The 18,836-nt window shown below is 40.5% G+C and overlaps 1 protein-coding gene across 8 annotated transcripts in view; it reads right to left on the bottom strand.

Annotated features, from left to right (window-relative positions):
* PEAK1 (pseudopodium enriched atypical kinase 1) overlaps positions 1 to 18,836 on the bottom strand; it is a 221,299-nt gene that overhangs the window by 117,348 nt on the left and 85,115 nt on the right. For 2 of the 8 annotated variants that reach the window (XM_075007169.1, XM_075007168.1), the window contains exon 2: positions 12,452 to 12,585. The exons of the other annotated variants lie outside the window; for them this stretch is intronic. The gene's annotated coding sequence lies outside the window, so the exon portion shown is untranslated. The remainder of the gene's footprint in view (positions 1 to 12,451; positions 12,586 to 18,836) is intronic. 8 annotated transcript variants of the gene reach the window in all.

Genomic DNA, 18,836 nt, shown 5'->3' with positions numbered 1-18,836 from the left:
GAAGAGCTTCTTCCATCAATACGGCTATTGCCTTCATGCAAATGGATTAATTAACCTGAAAGGTGAAGTTCTCCTGTCAGTGTAGGATCACCTTCATTCAAGCAGCATTTGAAAGGTATGAGTTGGCTGAGTCTAACTAATAAACCCATCAAACCCCAAAATAAAAACAAAAACAAAAACCACCACAACAAAAACCAAACCAACAAAAAAACTCCTACTCTTCATGGGCAAACAGAATTTTGCAAGCCTGTCCTTAAAGGTGACCCTGCAAAGGGTATATAAAGGCTGTTTACAGGGGGGAAAATACAGAGGTCTTCTCTTTTAAAAATTTACACACCTACCTACACAAAAACCAAACACAAATCAAACAAAACCAAAACCAAATTTAGTTGTGTTTTCACATTACAAATTCAGGTCTAACCTGGAAAACCTCCTGGAGGAGCGCATTACAGGGGAGATTAAAAGTTAAGCAATTGAGATAGCAAGGGATTTTTAGTAAGACTCTGTTTTTGTTAACATCTGTTATTTTATTGCCTAATACTTTGCATAAAAACAGACACTTTTATGGATGCAACCACTTTCAATCGAGGACTGAGAGCTCACCAGTAAATATCCTTAACAGTAACGAAGGGTCCTGTGGCACCTTATAGACTAACAGAAAAGTTTTGAGCATGAGCTTTCGTGAGCACAAACTCATTTCATCAGATCCAGCATCTGATGAAGTGAGTCTGTGCTCACGAAAGCTCATGCTCAAAACTTTTCTGTTAGTCTATAAGGTGCCACAGGACCCTTCGTTGCTGTTACAGATCCAGACTAACACAGCTACCCCTCCGATAGTAAATATCCTTGACCTTTCTCTGAGGTCCTCCAGCACAACTAGGAGACACCACTTAACGCTTTTTCTGATATTTCTATGATTTAAAAAAAAAAAGCAGTAAAAAACAAAACAAAACAAACCACCTTTTCAGACCATCTTTATATATGTGATATAAAAGCAAACCAGGGCAAAACAGTTTTCAAAAATTCTGTACAAATTCTGTCAACCACATGAACTAATTCTCTGGTACACTGAGCACATCAATATGTATCTTTAAAAGATAGCTACTGAACATGTTTATAAACAAGGGTAGAATCAAGAATTATAACACAAGATAGCCATCAAAAACTTCAATTCTGTGTAGTACAATCTATCCAAAACCTAATGTTAAATTGACTCAGCGTACTGAGCTTGCTTTAAAGAATTACCAGTACTATGTAAACTTTTTAGGTTTATAGTTAGTTAAAGCAAATTGCACATCGCTACAAATGTGCATTCTTTGTCCTTGCATTGCCGAGGACTGATATCCTGGCTTCAACACTACAGACAAACAGGTATGTAAAACTGTACTTTTAAATCAAGATACAACTCCAATGCTGCATCTCAAGATACAACTCCAATGCTGCATCTCAAACAAGTCTGTGGTTGACTCTTGCTATTGCACAATGACTGTCAATTTCAATTACCCCCGCCCCCAGGTGACATGAATATATGACAAAGGTATTTAAGGAAATTGGCAAACATGAAGGCATGCCCTGGTGCTCTTATTGTGAAATCTGTACACACACAAATATCGCAGAATGAATTATTTGTGAACGAGACAAATAATGCCATAAAGTTCCTGAATAAAGTAACACCACACTCAAAAACAAGCTGGTAGCTCACTGACTTTACTAAAGTATTAAAACAAAAAAGCAGTCATGTAGCACTTCAAACACTAACAAAATAACACTGTTAGTCTTTAAAGTGCTACATGACTGCTTTTTTGTTTCAATAGATTACAGGCTAACAAGACTCTCTCTCAGGTACTCTATTAGAGTACGCCTGAAAGAATTTATTCACATACAAGTCAACCAATAATCACATATAGATTACAAAAATATGCTGTTGATAAATTACTAGGCAACATACAAAGCAAATTATGTGGTACTTTCCTGGTGGCTGTGCTACTATGCAACATATGCGCTAACAGGGAAGTCTTTCAATTACGCTATACAATTTATTATTTTGTTTTCTTGTTTTGAGTTTAGAATGATCACATACAAGTTGTGCATGCTACCAACATTTAGGATCTCATACAATATCCCAGAGAGTTGGTGGGCTTTTTAGTTGACCCTTAAAGAAACTATGTCAAGGAGTTCAGGCTCAACCATTATGGTAGGCAAAACCATACCATAATACAGTATGGTCCTTCGTGAATATTATAACTTCAGTATAAACATGGGACTTTGGGATTTAAACATTCACTCCCACTGCAGTAATGAGAAACTCTCAATAGTTTATCCACTGTATTTAGGAGAACCAAAAAAAAACAAACCTGATTATTTAAGAAACAAGTTCCGATGTCCAAACTGAAGAGTGCAGACATTAAGTTTAATTCCTCATCTCCAAATATACAAATGTATAAGGTGAAAAGTGAATGCAGTTTAAAATCCTCTAGCATTCACATTGTAAGTTATTAATAGCAGTACAATGTAATAAGCTGGCTGCAGGCCAGAGACGGTGTGTGTATGAGTGCCTGTGTCTGTTTGAAAAGTGCCCAACTCACAGCAGTGGCTGGAGTCCTCGGCCCTTTAAGTCACTGCCAGAGCACTGGCTGTTGCATTCCATCTGGCTTTGAGGGCTTAGGAGAAACCCAGCAAGGTGTGTTCTGGGCAGTGCTAGGGACTGGCTGCCCACAGACCTGATCCTTCTTCCTCAGGCCCCACCCTTCTGTTCAGGGGCCCAGCAAGTCTGTCAGCCTGCCTGGTTGGCAGTGTTGACCTGTGAACCCACACTTCTAACTGGTGCATTCCTGCTGAGAGAAACAGAAATCTTGCCATAGATATAAAACTTGGAAGTCAGGTGAGGACAAAATACACAAAACCCTATCGAGACAATGGAAAATAAAATCAGGATTCAGGTCTAAAACAATGCAAATACTAGGGGAATAATAACGTAAATATAGAAGTGTAGCAGAATCCTGGAAAGTAGTAATACAGAAATAGGGGAGATACTGAACAGCAAAGTAGACAGGAATTTTTCAGGAGATTTAACAAAAAAAAATGTATCTATGTGTTATATTATATAGCTTTGTTGAGATGTTATCTGGAATGCCAACATTTCATTCCAATGCTGCAGTGAGTTCAGAAAACAGCAACAAAATTAAGCAGATAACAGGAGGAACTGAGTTAAGTGGAAACAGATGAGCTAAATATATAGATGCAGACTACAAACATTTGAAAGTATGCAAAACAGGGAGAAAAAGGAATTATTTAGGATGTCACATGAGGGATTTAAAATAGAATTAATAAGATAAAATGAAGAAAGGAATCTTGAAGATGAATATACCAGAAAAAAATCTTTCCAGTGGTTTTACTTAACTCTTAAATAAATAATGTCATTACTATAACAGCACAGATAATGGTTTTCCCTTATCTGTTATCTATTGGTATAACAGACAGCAGTGTTGATTCATTCTAACTTTAGCTCTCCCGAAACACCAAGTCTAATGAATAAAAAAACTGCAGCTATGGTAGGATGAAACCCTTACGGCACAGTATAAAAGAAACTCTGAAATCCCACTGAAGTAGGAAATGGCATACAGTATTTTAATACAAATGCGAAGTCATCAGTATGATTGTGGTAGATTAGTAAAACAAAGTGAGTACTGCTTCCTCTTTCAAATCTACTGTTCAACCAGTGGACCAGCCGTAGGTTCGGGCTCCTGGGCCTGCACTGCTGCATGGCAGGCAGGGTTCCTGCTCCAGACACTGCTCCAGCCACGTACTCTTTTGCCTTGGAATATCCACGGTCCTGCCAGCCCATGGATGGTGCTGGATGAGAGCGTATTAGATTTGAAAGTTGCAACTTACAGCAGGTTTAGCTTTGAATTCTACAATAACCTTGGTTAAAAATTCCCTAATAAAAATTCCACCAAGCATTTAACATTTCTCATTGATTATGTTCAAAATGACAGCACAGAAGTCTTCTTAACAGTAAAAGTAATAGAACTTTGGTGATATTTCTCCACTTGGCACTTCAGTGACACACAGGCTTCAGGAGGTATTTCAAGAATCAGACTTTTCCCTTCTAAAAAGGGAAAGAGATCTGAAATTCTCCTTCTTGTATCTCACACTATCTTGTTTTCCCATTGCTCAGTTACCAGTGTAATGTTGCATTGCTTAAAGCAACTCTCATTTCCTGTAACAAACAAAAAACCACAACCATACAGATAAAGGGACTATAATGAGACAGACTGATTAATAACATTTAAGTATTCCAATCTTTCAAAGAAGTGAAAATGTTTGCAAAAATTCCTTACAATCTCCTACTACAAACAGGTGGAGTTTTAAAATCTTTCTGAAAGCCATGTGAATCAAGCTCTATAAAACAGCTGCAAGATGAAAACAATTTGTACTGTGTAATAAGTAAGAGAACAGACAAGAACATCAGGCAATATACAGTAGGTCTCATTCTTGCTCTAACTTGTCATCAGACCCTAACAATGCAGCTTTTATTTTCTGTGTTACTTCAGGTTTCCAAACAGCAAGTGCCATTTTTTGAAAATCAAATACTGAGATATTTAATTTAGCAAAAGGGATTTTTGGATTGTATACAAACATAGCTTTCAGAATTAAACTCATGAAAATGAAAAATTGAGAGAGATAAGCAAGAGAAGAAAAGGCATCTTTGCAGTTGATTTAAAATGAGATAGAAAGGAGGTGAGTTAGAGAGATGCAGAAAGGCTGTTTCAGAAAGTTCTCTCATCAAAGGCAATACTACATGAGGAGTCCAACAATAACTACTTTTATGCTAAACTGAGAAGATTAGCAAGGAACATAAAGTAGAGTATGCTAGTGCTAGTCTAGGAACTTTGAAATGGATACTGAAATGAAGCAGAAACAGTGGAGATGTTCAATGGGTTGATATAATTGTAAATATAGGAGACATAGCAGTACTGAAGTTCAGAAGCAAATGTAAACACAACAGTTATGAGCAGTAATGCCAAATAGGAATTGTTAATCAAGGAGGGAAACTCAAAAGAGTTGTCTTTGAGACCTTAAACCAAAAGAAAATAAGATGAAGACACAAACATAAGTTAACACAGACAGAAAACTCCATTCACTGAGTATCAGTTAGTTAAGTATAAAGTTATATGGAAAAGAGCTGTAGTATGAGATGTAGAACACAGGAAGAATACTGACCAGGGTGGAAGTAACAAATTTTTAGGGGTCCTGTCCTATCACAATCTCCCCCCTCCCCCTTGTGGGAAGCCATAGGGTGGAAAGAAGAAATTTGGTGATACAACAGTACCTGCAAGAAGTTTAAGAGTCGGGTAGGGTGTATAGGCTCAGGGAAGAGATTGGGGTGTGTGTGTGAGGGGGGTGGGGGGGCGCTGAGTTAGGGCAGGGGGTTGGGGACAGGGATGCAGGTGTCACAAGGTTGGGTTGTATCAGGTTCCCAGGGCAGGGCAGGGCAGGGCAGATGTTGGGGGGTATAGGATTCAGGGCAGGGGGCTGGCTGTCTGGGGGGAGGGATAAGGGTGCCATTTCATGGAGGTGGGGGGTTGCAGTTGCACATAGCAGTGTCCGTGTGTGCTTCCTGTTTGCTGTGACCAGGGACCAACAGGAAGTGTAGACCCTGCTGCTTTGCTTCTCTGCCTGACCCCAGGCAGCCAGGAGGGAGAGGAACACAGCCAACTCCACACTTTTCTCTCACTCCCTAGTCACAGCAAACAGGAAGCAAAACACAGGGCTGTGTGGCTGCATATCCCCACCTCCAAAATGGTGGTGGGCAGGGGGTGTGGGGCCAGGGCAGTTCTGGAGGGGGTGCCCCAGCCAGTCCCTTTAACTCAGAGTTCTGAATTAATTTGTCTACCAAGTCTGTTTGTCGAAAAACTTTTCCTGAATCTTTTCTCTTGACTGTAATGTTAAGACATGCTTTTTGACAGTTACTTTGAAATAAATGACAAAAAAAGTGTTTGAAACTGGTGTGATTATATTGTGTTATTTTGACAAATAAAATATACAGAAATTTTCAATTTGAAAATACGTGCAGAATTTAATTTTTTGGCACAGAATTCCCCCAGCAGTACATTTTGCTCCGAAAGGGATGGTTACAGAGCAGCAGAGAGTCACAGCAAAGTGAGTTTGGTTTTTGATGGAGGTAGGGTGTGGAAGATTTTAAAACATACAAAGACCAATGATACTAACAAAGAAGATGACTATGGCAGAGGGTGGGAGGAGATGGGAAGGGAGACCAAAAACTAAAAGATGGAAGGGGGCCAAAAAGGTTTTTGTTTTATGGTTTTATTATGGTAGAAAACATTCACCAGGAAGAGCAGAAGGAGGCAATATAACAAGGTGAAGCAACTTTACACTGAAGGATCAAATTAATAGCACTCAGCTGGCTAAAGATGTGAAATAAGGATGAACAAGACTGGTATGGCACAGGCAACAAAGATTATCAGCATGTATGGAATTTAAAGAGAAACAGACTCTCCCTACAAATGTCTGGCAAGACTTCTCAATCGCAGTGGGAAAACCTGGAAGCATTTCTTTCCAAAGTGCAAACTTGTGCATTCATGGGACTATAGCTGACTTTTATGTTGAAGGAAACTTCAACAGTAGGAAGCAATGCTGCTGTTAATACGGACAAACTAGATACACAGATGTGAACAGTCATGAGGGAGAAGTCAGCAAAAAGTCAATTTTGTATGTGTATGTTTTGTTTCCCCTTCAAAATTAATACATAATAGTTTTTACCATTGTTTACCCAACCTCCAAAAAGACAGCAGAGCACTTATGACATCCCCTACAGTAAAACCTATGTGGCATTTTCAATGGAGACGGGAAAAAATATTTGGCAAGGAAACAAATTTCAGTTATACAGGAGAATGAGGAAGCTGGGGAGGAAGAAAGAGTAGCTATGCTGAACAAGTCAAATACAAATTTCTTTTCTTCTGGTTTACAATAATGAAACAGTTTAGAAAAGAGATTTCTACACCTGAGGGTGTCAGCAATACAGAGATCTGTCTTCAATGAATCAATGTGCCCTGATGTGGAAGGATGGTGAATCTTTGAGAAGCGGTAGAGTGATCTCCCCTTCTGATTTGCAAAATCTTCTGGTTAGGGACTGGCTGAACAAAACCAGCATGAGATTATCTACCATGTACAGAGATTCAATTCTCAGACTACTAATATTTAGGTGTTTACCACTGGGACAATGGAAAGTAGGGTGTTGCAGCTCTTTTACAGGACTACTTAATGAATTCCACAAATATCAGGTCAGGCGACTTTCACTAAACGATCCTTAGGATTAAACTTCCCCAAATAAGGAAAACTATCGCACGATTTAATTGATGACATTCTGCTCACACACAGAGAATCAAAACTTTACAAATTCAAAATTATTCCTCTATCTTCCTTCACCCTTTAAGCAGCACTATACTTGAATATAGAATGTACGATAGCTCAGAAATTTAAATTGTTCTTACTCTTAAAATTGATTAAATTCCCAGTGTAGAGAAAGTGCCTCTTTTAAACCTCAGTTATAACAATCTTTATCGACTACTTTATCAACAGGAAGAAAGCTGACAAAGATAGGCATAGTGGCATGGTCAATTATAAGGTACCCCTTTGCTAAAGAGGCTTCATATTAGAACTTTATTTTGGAATTTTTTAAGCCAAGGAGGTGGTCAGATTCAAATTCCAGGAGCTAGATTTTTCTTTCAAATTTATTTAGAATAGGTGGAACTGGCAGTGATTATTACAGGTAAAGTTGCTTAACTCTTCCATTATAAAAACCCATCCTCAATTGTTTTTAACTTTGCCAAACTAACTGTTCAGGCTGAAATTTTCTATGCAGGGTGTGTACCTTGGACTGAATTTCTTGGGAAGTCTCAGTAAAAATTTGGAACAGGTTAAGGCAGCTATATTGTTTTGCCAGTGTTAAATTCTTATAACCATTTAGTTGAGAAGGCCCACTGCTTCTGTACTTTGGATTGGGGACTATCATCTTGGAATCAGAAAGGTGTTTTTTGCAGTCCTTGAGAAAACCAAACTTGGCTGTGTTATAGACCTCTGAAAAACTACAAGTGACACACGTTCTGTGGAGACTTCAGTGTTTGTCAGAAAAATTTCATCTGCACTATGCATGCTGTACCCCAAGGGAAAGACCAGTTTACTGCAGCTACATCATGTGATGTAAGCCAACATACATAACAGTAATAAAATGATGAAAGGAGACAAGCTGCTTAGCTAGCCACCTGAAGAATGTCAAGATAGCCAGCAGACTATTTAAAGCAGAGGATTCACAGGGCAATCTAACTAATTTGCCTACATAGAACTTCCTTTTAAGGGTATGTCGACAAAGCAAAGGTTTGGTAATGAAATTAATGTTGACATGAAAAGTAAAAGTTGTTGAAGAATGATTACATTGCCTCTGTCAACAGATTATGGCAACATTTTCAGGTTCCCAATTGACAGGAAGAGGAATTCACTGTGGGGATGCATCCCACAGTGCTTGGCGACGCCTACTGAATATGTTAAGTTAAACTTGCTAATGGACAGTTCCATATGTTCAGCCTGGGATCCAAAAATCAAGTTCCAGTATTTCTGCTTCTTACAACATTGCAACAATAAAGTTTCCAGAATTGGAAGTTGGCTGATCATTTTTGTGATGTTACACAAAGCCTGTTAGAATCCAGATTACTCTATCTACCAGAGCAATTTACAAACCATTACATCAATCCATCCTTGGTTAACACATGGAGCCCTTTTAACATCTGCTATCCATCCCAACAGTAATTTACATTAGCCTCTCACCATTTTTCAGAAAGGGAAACTTTCACTATATCATGAATAATAAATACTTTCAACTATCGGTGTACTTGCTAACATGCATCTTTTTGCATACAGTTCCAGTTTAAAGAGTCAGGACTGGAAGACATGAATGATAACACTTTTTAATAATTCACTTGCTTCCTTAGTTTCATCTCTCTGCTCAGATTTCTAAAAGGAAATCAAGTTACAGTATTTTAAAGTTAACCAGGATGTTTCAGGTAACAGCAATTCAAAGACATGATTATTTCAAATGCATATTTAGCAGAAAACCTAGCAACATTCATGTTTTCAAAAATAAGAATTACTGTCACAATCCTGAGAAGACTGTCATGAATATTAAAAATCAAAAGTAGAGCTTGAAAATTATTTGTCGTATACCCACAAGAGTTCATAAAGTTTATTTATTTTAGGTTGGTTTCCATAGATCCACTGTATGTCTACAGATTTAGTATTTAAAAAGTATTTTTTGTATTAAAAAAGTGAATTATGAAGAAAAAGAACTAGGAGCAGGTGGAAGAAACAGCATCTGGACAGTCATATAGTCACAAGATATTTACCTGCCAGATGTACTAAAGAGATTCATATAGCCCTTCATGCTTCAACCACCATAGTAGGGGACATGTCCATGCACATGACAGATTCTGCTAGATAATGATCTGAAGCAGTGTGGATCAATGCACGTTCATTTTCATCTCAGTCAGATGCCACCAGCAGAAGGGCGATTCTCACTTTTTGGTGGTCTGTGCTCTGTAGTTTCCACATTGGAGTGTTACTCTTTTAAGACTTTTGAATGTGTGCTTCCCACCTCGTCCCTCTCAGATTTTGGAAGGCACTTCAAATTCCCAAACCTTGGGTTGAGTGCTGTAATTAATCTTTAGAATTATGCACTGGTATTTTCTTTACATTTTGTTAAATCTGCAGTGAATGTATTCTTAAATGAACAACTTGCGCTGGGTCCAAGACTACTATAATATAAATATATGGCAGAATGTAGGTAAAACAGAAAAATGGCCATAAAACTGTCCTCCAAGAAATTCATCACAAATTTAATTCACATGCTTTTAATGACTGTCACCAACATGGAAACATGTCCTCTGGAATGGTGGCCAAAGCATGGAAGGGTATATGAATGTTCAGCATATATGGCATGTAAATACCTTGTGTTGCCATCTACAACAGTGGCATGCAAATGTCTGTTCTCACTTCCAGGTGCAGGGCTTTTTATGTGGTGGTTCATTCCAGTACTGTATACCAACACCTCCTCACTAGGGCTCCTGCAGCTTGGGCTGCTGGTGGGGCTCAGTGCCCCAGCTGGTCCCCAGACACAGTGCAGGGGCTGCAACCCTCATGGGTCCTACTGGCAGCCCCAGCTGTGGGAACCCTGGCCAGGAGGTGGGAGTCCCTGGCAGCCCTGCAGCAGAGAGCTGGCTCAGTACTCCTCCATTTCTACAAAAAAGGAACTACTCAGGTGACATTGTAAATAAGCTGCACGCAGCATTATCTCCCCTAAATGTCAACAAATCTGTTTGACTGGCTAAACAAGAACTAGGACTAAGTGAACTTGTAGGCTCTAAGGATGGTTTCCCAAACTGGGAGGCATGAAGATATTCCAGGGGGAGTGCAAGGCAACCCAGCCCTCACCCCCATTCTCCCCACCCCGAGAAAGAGCTGGCCCTTGCCCCTGCCATTTCATGTGGGAAACCCGGCACAGCTTCTATAAAAAGCAGACAGCTGGTGAAGGCCCATGTGGAGCTAGCTTCCTCATGCAAAGGTGAGTGAGTGTGGGTTGTGGGGGGAAGAGGAGGATGGAGTTATATAGGGGACTGGCAGTGCCTGGCTTTGGGGCAGAGGAGGGGCTTGGGTGGGCAGCTCACAGACAGCTGGCCTACAGCTCGGGAGGGCAGCTCGGGAAGAAGCCCCAGAAGTGCTGGGGCTCAGGCAGGGAAACTTGGGCAGCTGGCCCCGGGAGCGCAGGGGTCAGGCGGGCAACTTGGGAGGCTGCCCCCGGCAGCATAGGGGCTAGGGTGGGCAGCTAGGGATGAAGGCCCTGGCAACAGGGGCTAGGGCTGGCGGCTAAGGTGGTTGGCCTGCAGCTTGAGTGGCTGGCCCACAGCTGGTGGGGGGGCAGCTGACCCTAGCAGCACAGGGGCTTGGGCGGGCAACTGGCCCTGGGAAGGTGGGGGGCTCGGGTGGGCGGCTGGCCCCAGGAGTGTTGGGGAGCTTGGGCGGGCAGCTGGCCCCAGGAGCGTGGGAGAGCTTGGGTGCGTGGCTGGCCCCAGGAGCATGGGGGGTGCTCAGGTGGGTGGCTTGGGCAGCTGGCCCATTGCTGGCAGGTGGGTGGTTCAGGTGGCTGGCCCCGACTGTGCAGGGGCTAGGGTGGACGACTTGGGTGGCTGGCCTTGGCATCACAGGGGCTTGGGGGTCCCCCAGCGGCATGGGGCTTGGGCAGCTGGCCAGCTTGGGCTGCGCCAGGCACCTACAAGGTGGGGCCTGTGCCGTTAGCCTGAATGGTCCATAGCCAGTCTCCTAGGATTGCCCAATTTACGAATAAAATGCATCTTCACCTTTCACATTAAATTCATTTGTTTCTGCTGTTAAATTACATTTTTATTAAATTATGGGGCAAGAAAAACTATTTGTGCTTATTTTTAATTTTGAATTACATTTTTGTGTCAATATTTTGTGTTTATTTTCACTTATAAATTGAATTTTTTGTTAAAAGGGGGGTTGGAAGATGGTAAAAAAGAGGTGGGGGGGTTGGGAGGGTTTCTCAAAAATCAAAAGGCAGGAGTGATGCTGAAAAGTTTTGACCACTGCTCTAAAGTTTTATGTTGTCTTGCTTTTAGTTACACTTCCCCAATAAAAAGATTGTGCTATGGTACTCGTATAAAGTTAATTATCACTTTACAGTGCAAATATTAGAAATCAAAAATACTATAACGTGAGCAATCTATACTTGTACTGTTCTGTAATTGAAATCAATATATTTGAAAATGTAGAAAAACATTCAAAACATTTAATATATTTCAATTGGTATCCTACTGTTTAATAGTGCAATTAATCATTCAGTAATTTGAGTTAATCATGGGAGTTAATTGTAATTAAAACAACCCTTGTTGATACTCAATCGAATTTAAAAAACGGCATTATAAAATCGATTTTAATAAATTTGAATTTATCTTGTAGTGTAGACGTAGCTGTTTTACATACTTAGCTGGAAGAAACAATACCAAGATTTGAAAAGTTCTCTGACACCTAAGTCTGAGGACTAAACTTCTCCCTTCCCCGCAAAAAGTTCAAGTTTTCAAACATGCACATACCTGCTTTTTTTAAAAACAACAAGCAGACTAAACTGTTTAACAATATTACAGCAAGTAAAATGTACAACACACTTTTCATGCAAGGAAAAAAACAAACTTAAAAATGAAAAAAAAACTACTCAGAAAACCAAAATTTACTGTTCTTCCTGTATTTGTGTTACATTTCTGTTTCCCATTACTAGATTAGCTTTTTTCTTTTCTTTTCTTCCCACCCCCATTGTAGATCATGCCATATCTTTTCTTTAATTTTGAAGCATACAGTCACTCACTTTTCTCACTGTCCTCACCACTGCACAGCCATTTCTCCTTCCCCCACCACTGGATCTCCGCTCCTCACCAATACTGTATTTGTTCTCAAGCTTCTCCTTTTTGTTTTCCAACTTAGATTAGGGTTAGCGCAAGCCTGGCAATGAGGAGATGGAGGTAGAAATGATCTCATCTGATGTGGAAGTCAAATTCAAGCTACTTAATGGGGTGACATTAGTGGGTCCAAATAATTTCAATCCAAGAATATTAAGGGAACTGCACATGAAATTACAAGATCAATAGAAAGGATTTTTAATGAATCTCTAAACTTGTGGGTCATACCCTGTGAATACAGAACTGTTAAAGCAGGTCCTATTTTCAAGAAAAAGAGGGGGAAGTGTCACAGGAAACCACATGCCTGTTAGACTTTAATTGTACGCAAGACTTTGTAACAAATTTGAAAGGTAAAGTACTTAAGGACTTAGAGGTGAATGGTACTTGCAATAAAATACAGCATGGTTTTCCAAATGGCATATCATGTCAAACTAATCTGAGCTCCTTTGAAAAGGAAAATGATTTCTTAGACAAATGAGATGCAGTAGATCACAGGCACCCAAGTTCTCTGGACCCAGAGAGTGCTCAACACACTACTCCAGCCCAAGGCCCTTCATTTGTCCCTCTGCTAAGCATGTCATATCCCTACTCCTCTGCCTACTTACTACAGGCTCCTGCACACCACAAAACAATTGATTGCAGTAGGTGAGAAGTACTGGGAGGAAGCGGGAAGAGTTGTTTGGCAGGGGGCACCCATGGATATGAAGGGGATGAGGTAAACTGGCCTTCTAGTGGCCAGTGAGCACCTGCTAATTATTTTCCGTGGGTGCTCCAGGTCATGGAGTAGACCTAATCCACCTTGCTTTCAGTATGGAATTTGCTACATTTCTAGATGAGAAATTATTAAATTGGAGATTATGAAGATTAATAAGAATTGAAATGTGGATATTGAAATGGTTAAAGGGCAGACTACAATGGGTCATACTAAAAGGCAAACAGTCAAGCCTGGAGGGAGATTAGTAGTGGAGTTCTTCAGAGATCGTCTTGGGACCAATCTTATTTAACATTTTTGTACTGAGCTTGGCACAAATAGCGGGCAGTATGCCAATAAAATTTGCAGGTGATACAAAGTTGGGAGGTAGTGGCAATATGGAGAAGGATCTGAATATTATACCTCAAGATCTGGTTGACCTTGCAAAGTAGAGTTATGGACGTAAGATAAAATGTATTAGGGCAAAGTGCAAGATTATGCATTTAGGGACTCAATTTTTTTGCTATATACTGAGGATTTATCCAGCTGGCAACAACAGAGGAGGAGGAACACTTGGGTGTACTGGTTGATTACAGGATGACTATGGAGTTGTCAGTATGATGCAGCCATGAAAAAAGCTAATGTAGTCTGAGTATGCATAAGGAGAAATATTTCTAAATACAAAGGGAAGCGTTAATACAATTATTCAGTGTTTTTTCACTCAGCCGGCTCCCACCCACAGCCAATCCCGTGGCTAGGACTGCTGATATGCTGGTACTCAGTACCAGCAAGTACCAGTACAAAAAAAGCACTGCCATTATATAAGGCACTTGTGAAACCTCATCTGGAAGCGGGTCTTTGCCCACAAAAGCTTACACTCCAAAATATGTTAGTCTATAAGGTGCTACAGGACTTCTTGTTATGTACAATCCTGGTTAAGCATGTTCAAAAAGTATCAGAGAGGTAGCCGTGTTAGTCTGTATCTTCAAGAACAACAAGAAGTCCTGTGGTACCTTATAGACTAACAGATATTTTAGAACAAAAAGCAGTCAAGTAACACTTTAAAGACTAGCAAAATAGTTTATTAGGTGAGCTTTCATGGGACAGACCCACTTCTTCAGACCATAGCCAGACCAGAACAGCTGGTCTGAAGAAGTGGGTCTGTCCCACGAAAGCTCACCTAATAAACTATTTTGCTAGTCTTTAAAGTGCTACTTGACTGCTTTTTGTTTTGATAGTGTATAGGCTAGCATGGCATCCTCTCTGTTACTATTAGATATTTTAGAGCATAAGCTTTAGGGGGCAAAGACACGGTTTGTCAGATGCATGAGTGGGAAGTTTCAGAGGAAGATTTAAAGAGGGGTTCTTAGTAAAGGGGAGGGGCAGACCTGAGAAGGTCTACTGACAAGCTGACATGGTCTGACAAGGCTTTTCCTCTTTTGATGCATACTACTGATACTGGGCCATTTCCACCTTGCTGAATAGACCTCGTCAGCTCTGGCCCTCCATTTTCCTGGGACCCCACTCTTTAAATACCCCTCTGGAAACCGTGCCTCCCCCCACTCATGCATCTGATGAAGCAGGTCTTTGCCAACGAAAGCTTATGCTCAAAAATATCTGTTAGGCTATAAGGTGCCACAGAACTTCTTATTGTTGTCGAAGGTCTACTCAGTCAGGGTGGAAATGGCCCATTATCGGCCATTACTGTGGAGTTGTGAACATCAAGAGAGGAGAAAACAAGTCCGTTCATCAGGGGAGATATGTCCCATTGTCAGATGCTAATGTGGAGGTGTGAACATCAAGAGCAGAGAAACTAATTTTGTAATGGGTCAACCACTCCTAGTTTCTGTTCAACCCTTGAATAGTAACAAAGAGGAAGCCATGCTAGTCTATACACTATCAAAACAAAAAGCAGTCAAGTAGCACTTTAAAGACTAGCAAAATGGTTTATTAGGTAAAATGTTTTGTTCAGTCCTTGGTTGATGGAGTCAAATTTGCAAATGAATTGCAGCTCAGAAATTTCTCTTTCCATTTTATTTTAGAATTTTGTTGTTGTTGTAGGACTGCTACTTTTAAATCTGTTACTGAGTGTCCAGGGAGACTGAAGTGTTCTCCATGTTACCATTTCTGATGTCTGAATTATGTCCATTAAGGGTCTGGAGCACAAGACCTATGAGGATAGGCTGAGGGATTTGGGCTTGTTTAATTTACAGAAGAGAAGACTTAGAGGTGATTTAATAGCAGCCTTCAACTTCCTGAAGGGAGCTCTAAAAAGGAGGGTGAGAAACTGTTCTCAGTGGTGTCAGATGGCAGAACAAGGAGTAATGGTCAGAAGTTGAAGAGGAAAAGGTGTAGGTTAGATATTAGGAAAAAATACTTCACCAGGCGGCTGGTGAAGCATTGGAATGCGTTGCCTAGAGAGGTGGTGGATTCTCCATCCCTTGAGGTTTTTAAGTCCCGGCTGGACAAGGTCCTGGCTGGGATGACTCAGTAGGGGTTGATCCTGCTTGAAGCAGGGGGCTGGACTAGATGACCTCCTGAGGTCCCTTCCAGCCCTGTGATTCTGTGATTCTTTTTATGTAGCGACTGTCCAGTTTGGCCAATGTAATTTGCAGCGGGGCATTGCTGGCACATGATGGCATATATTATATCAGTAGATGTGCAAGTGAAAGAGTCCCTGATGGTATGGTTGATGTTAGGTCCTGTGATGATATCGCTGGTGTAGATATGTAAGCAGAGCTGGCACTGAGGTTTGTTGCAGGGATTGGTTCCAGGTTGAGAGTTACCATGTTGTGGTCTATAGGTGCTGGTGAGAATTTGTTTAAGGCTGGCAGACTGTCTGTAGGTGAGGATAGGTCTGCCTCCCAAGGTCTGTGAGAGTGAAGGATCGTTGTCCAAGATGGGTTGCAGATCACTGATGATGTGTTGGAAAGGCTTTAGCTGGGGGCTGTATGTGATGGCCAGTGGTGTTCTCTTGTTTTCCTTGTTGGGTCTGTCTTGTAGCAGATCGCTTCCGGGTACACATCTGGGTCTGTCAATCTGTTTCTTCACTTCATTAGGTGGGTATTGTAGTTTCAAGAAGCCTTGGTAAAGGTCTTGTAGATGTTGTCTCTGCCTGAGGGACTGGAGCAAATGCGGTTGTACCTTAGTTCCTGGCTATATACAGTGGATTGTGTAACGGTTAGCTCATACCAGAAGAGGTACAGACAATGGCACTTACGGTATGGAAGGCATAATCAGGCTGCCTACAATGGCATGTGGTCCAGTAGTGACTGCTAGTAGCAAAAATCCCCAACAGAAAACTAGATGATGAGAAGGGCTGAGAGCTTCTGCAGACAATTTTTTCCCAGGTATCTGCCAAGTGGGTAGGCACAGAGTGGGTATATTATAGCACTCCTTCCCCAAATATACAGTCTTCCTCGCTCATATTAGTGTATTAGCTTGGCAACTAATGTTAGTCCTTCTGCTTTATACTAATTTAATTATTTTATTTGTATCTTAACTCTTGCGAGTTAATAGAGACTCTGACAGGTCTGTGACAACATTTTAAAATTGAATTCAGGTTTTATGTTGTTACTGGCACAGATGTTCAAAATGAGCTGATTATCAATTTATTTTATTTAATTTTTTTGCAAAGCATAAGCTTGAATTTCATTCCTTCAACCTCAAAATAGATTCATTCCACTGAGAACTATAATATAATTAATGCAAGGATCAGTTTAACTTGAACAGTCAAGCTTTCTGATATATAGTTTTAAATATTCAATATGCAGTTTACAAATGCAGCGATAATCACTGTGGGTGGGGTGGGGGAGTGGGAGGGAAGTGTCCTTAACTCAAAACCCAGCTCTGCGGGAAGATCTTGAGAGTCCCCTAATTGGAATCAATGTGAGTCACTACTCTTGTAGCATTCTGATTCAAGAAAAATGATGAATCCTTCAAAGGAATTATAGTTACTGCTTTGGTCTATTGATTCCATACTGGTTTCTGGTATTTCATATATTTGCATAAATGCTTTGTGTTTGGACTATGCACCTCTCACTGGTCTCCCAAAATGTGACTGGCTGAGTCAGTTGAATGTTCTCTTTGATATGTGCCAGTAGTAAAGGCTGTGGAAGGCAAGAGCTCATGAAGTGATAAAAATAAATGTTCTTTCCTTAAAATAGTCCATTTTAGTAGTTTATTAATAATATAAGGAATGAGTAATTTATGGTCAGCTGCTCACAATGCGAGCTAAATTGTCAACAGGCTTTTTCTTCCTCCTACACATCAAGCTGCTTCCTGTAGAGGATTGTGTTTTGAAATCAATAATTTGATATTGCATTACTCCTTGTTCCTGGTGAACATAAGAGAAACATTTTAATAATCTAAAGTGGTCTAAGCTAGACTAATACAACACAACAACCATTGGGTCAAATACCAATAGGTTTTCCACAGTGTATCTGTGCTAGACTGTGAACTAACTGTTAGGGGTGAGTAGAACATGAAACATCCTTGGCTTGGTTTTGAAGACAAAGATTCTAAAATAATATAAATAGGTGGGTGCAACAGATTTATATTGTGGGCCTGAAAAGCTCACTTGGCTGATCTCCCAAGGTGATTAAGAATTTGGAACATATCGTTGGGGGTCTTAATGGGGCCATAAAGAAAGGGATCAGGTATAGTAACAGAGAGGATGCTGTTATTCAAAGAGAAGGAAGTTGGAGAACACTAGAGAATCCCAAAGTGTTGCGCTGTGTTCCCAGAATGAACGAGAGAGCAAAATTTAATCTGATTGACTCAGCACTACTACAGCTTTCTTAGGAGGAAAGGAAAAAAGTACAGGTGTGTAGGTACCTGGGTGAAAGGATGCTTGTGAGGCTGCGTATTCATGTCCATCCAGGCCGCAGAGGAAGGCAAAAACCGAGGATCTCTGCCAATTTGATGTGGTGCAAGGGAATTCCTTCCTGACTGCAAATATCAGACTGAGCATACCCACTCTGTGTACTACCTCAATTCATGCCAACTATATGGATTACTTAGATATTTTGGAGCATAAGCTTTCATGGGCAAAGACCCACTTTGTCAGATGCAACGTGCAGTGTGTCAAAAATTCTTTGATTTTGGGGAAAAAAAAATCTTGTAGTCTATAAAGTGCCATAGGACTTCTTGTTTTTGAAGATACAGACTAACTTAGCTACCCCTCTGATATACAACACACTGTATAATCTGATACGAAAGTACAGTTATGATCAAAAGGATAAATGTGTAAAATGGAGTCCTTTTACTAAACTATTCTGCTCCTTGAGTGTATTTGAGTCATGTGTCTATTTCACTGATAAGTTATTGACCTGTCTGATTCCATTAACTGAAGGAAAAAAAAAATGAGCCAACCAACAAAACCATAGAGGTAGACCTAGAGTGAGATGGATTCTATTCTGCTCACAACCTAAGTAGTAATACAAAAAACACAGTTACTTACCTTCTTGTAACTGCTGTTCTTCAAGATGTGAGTTCATGTCCATTCCAATCAGGTGAGTACATGCTGCACTCTTTCCCCCCAGCAATCCCCCTCAGGTCAGCTGTGGAGTGCCCTGGAGTGGTGTTTTCATGGTGCTCAATAT

This window comes from Carettochelys insculpta, chromosome 12 (assembly GCF_033958435.1).
Source record: "Carettochelys insculpta isolate YL-2023 chromosome 12, ASM3395843v1, whole genome shotgun sequence".
Classification (NCBI taxonomy): Eukaryota; Metazoa; Chordata; order Testudines; family Carettochelyidae; genus Carettochelys; species Carettochelys insculpta.
The sequence above is the reverse complement of the archived record's forward strand: the minus strand, read 5'-3'. Positions and strand labels throughout refer to the sequence as shown.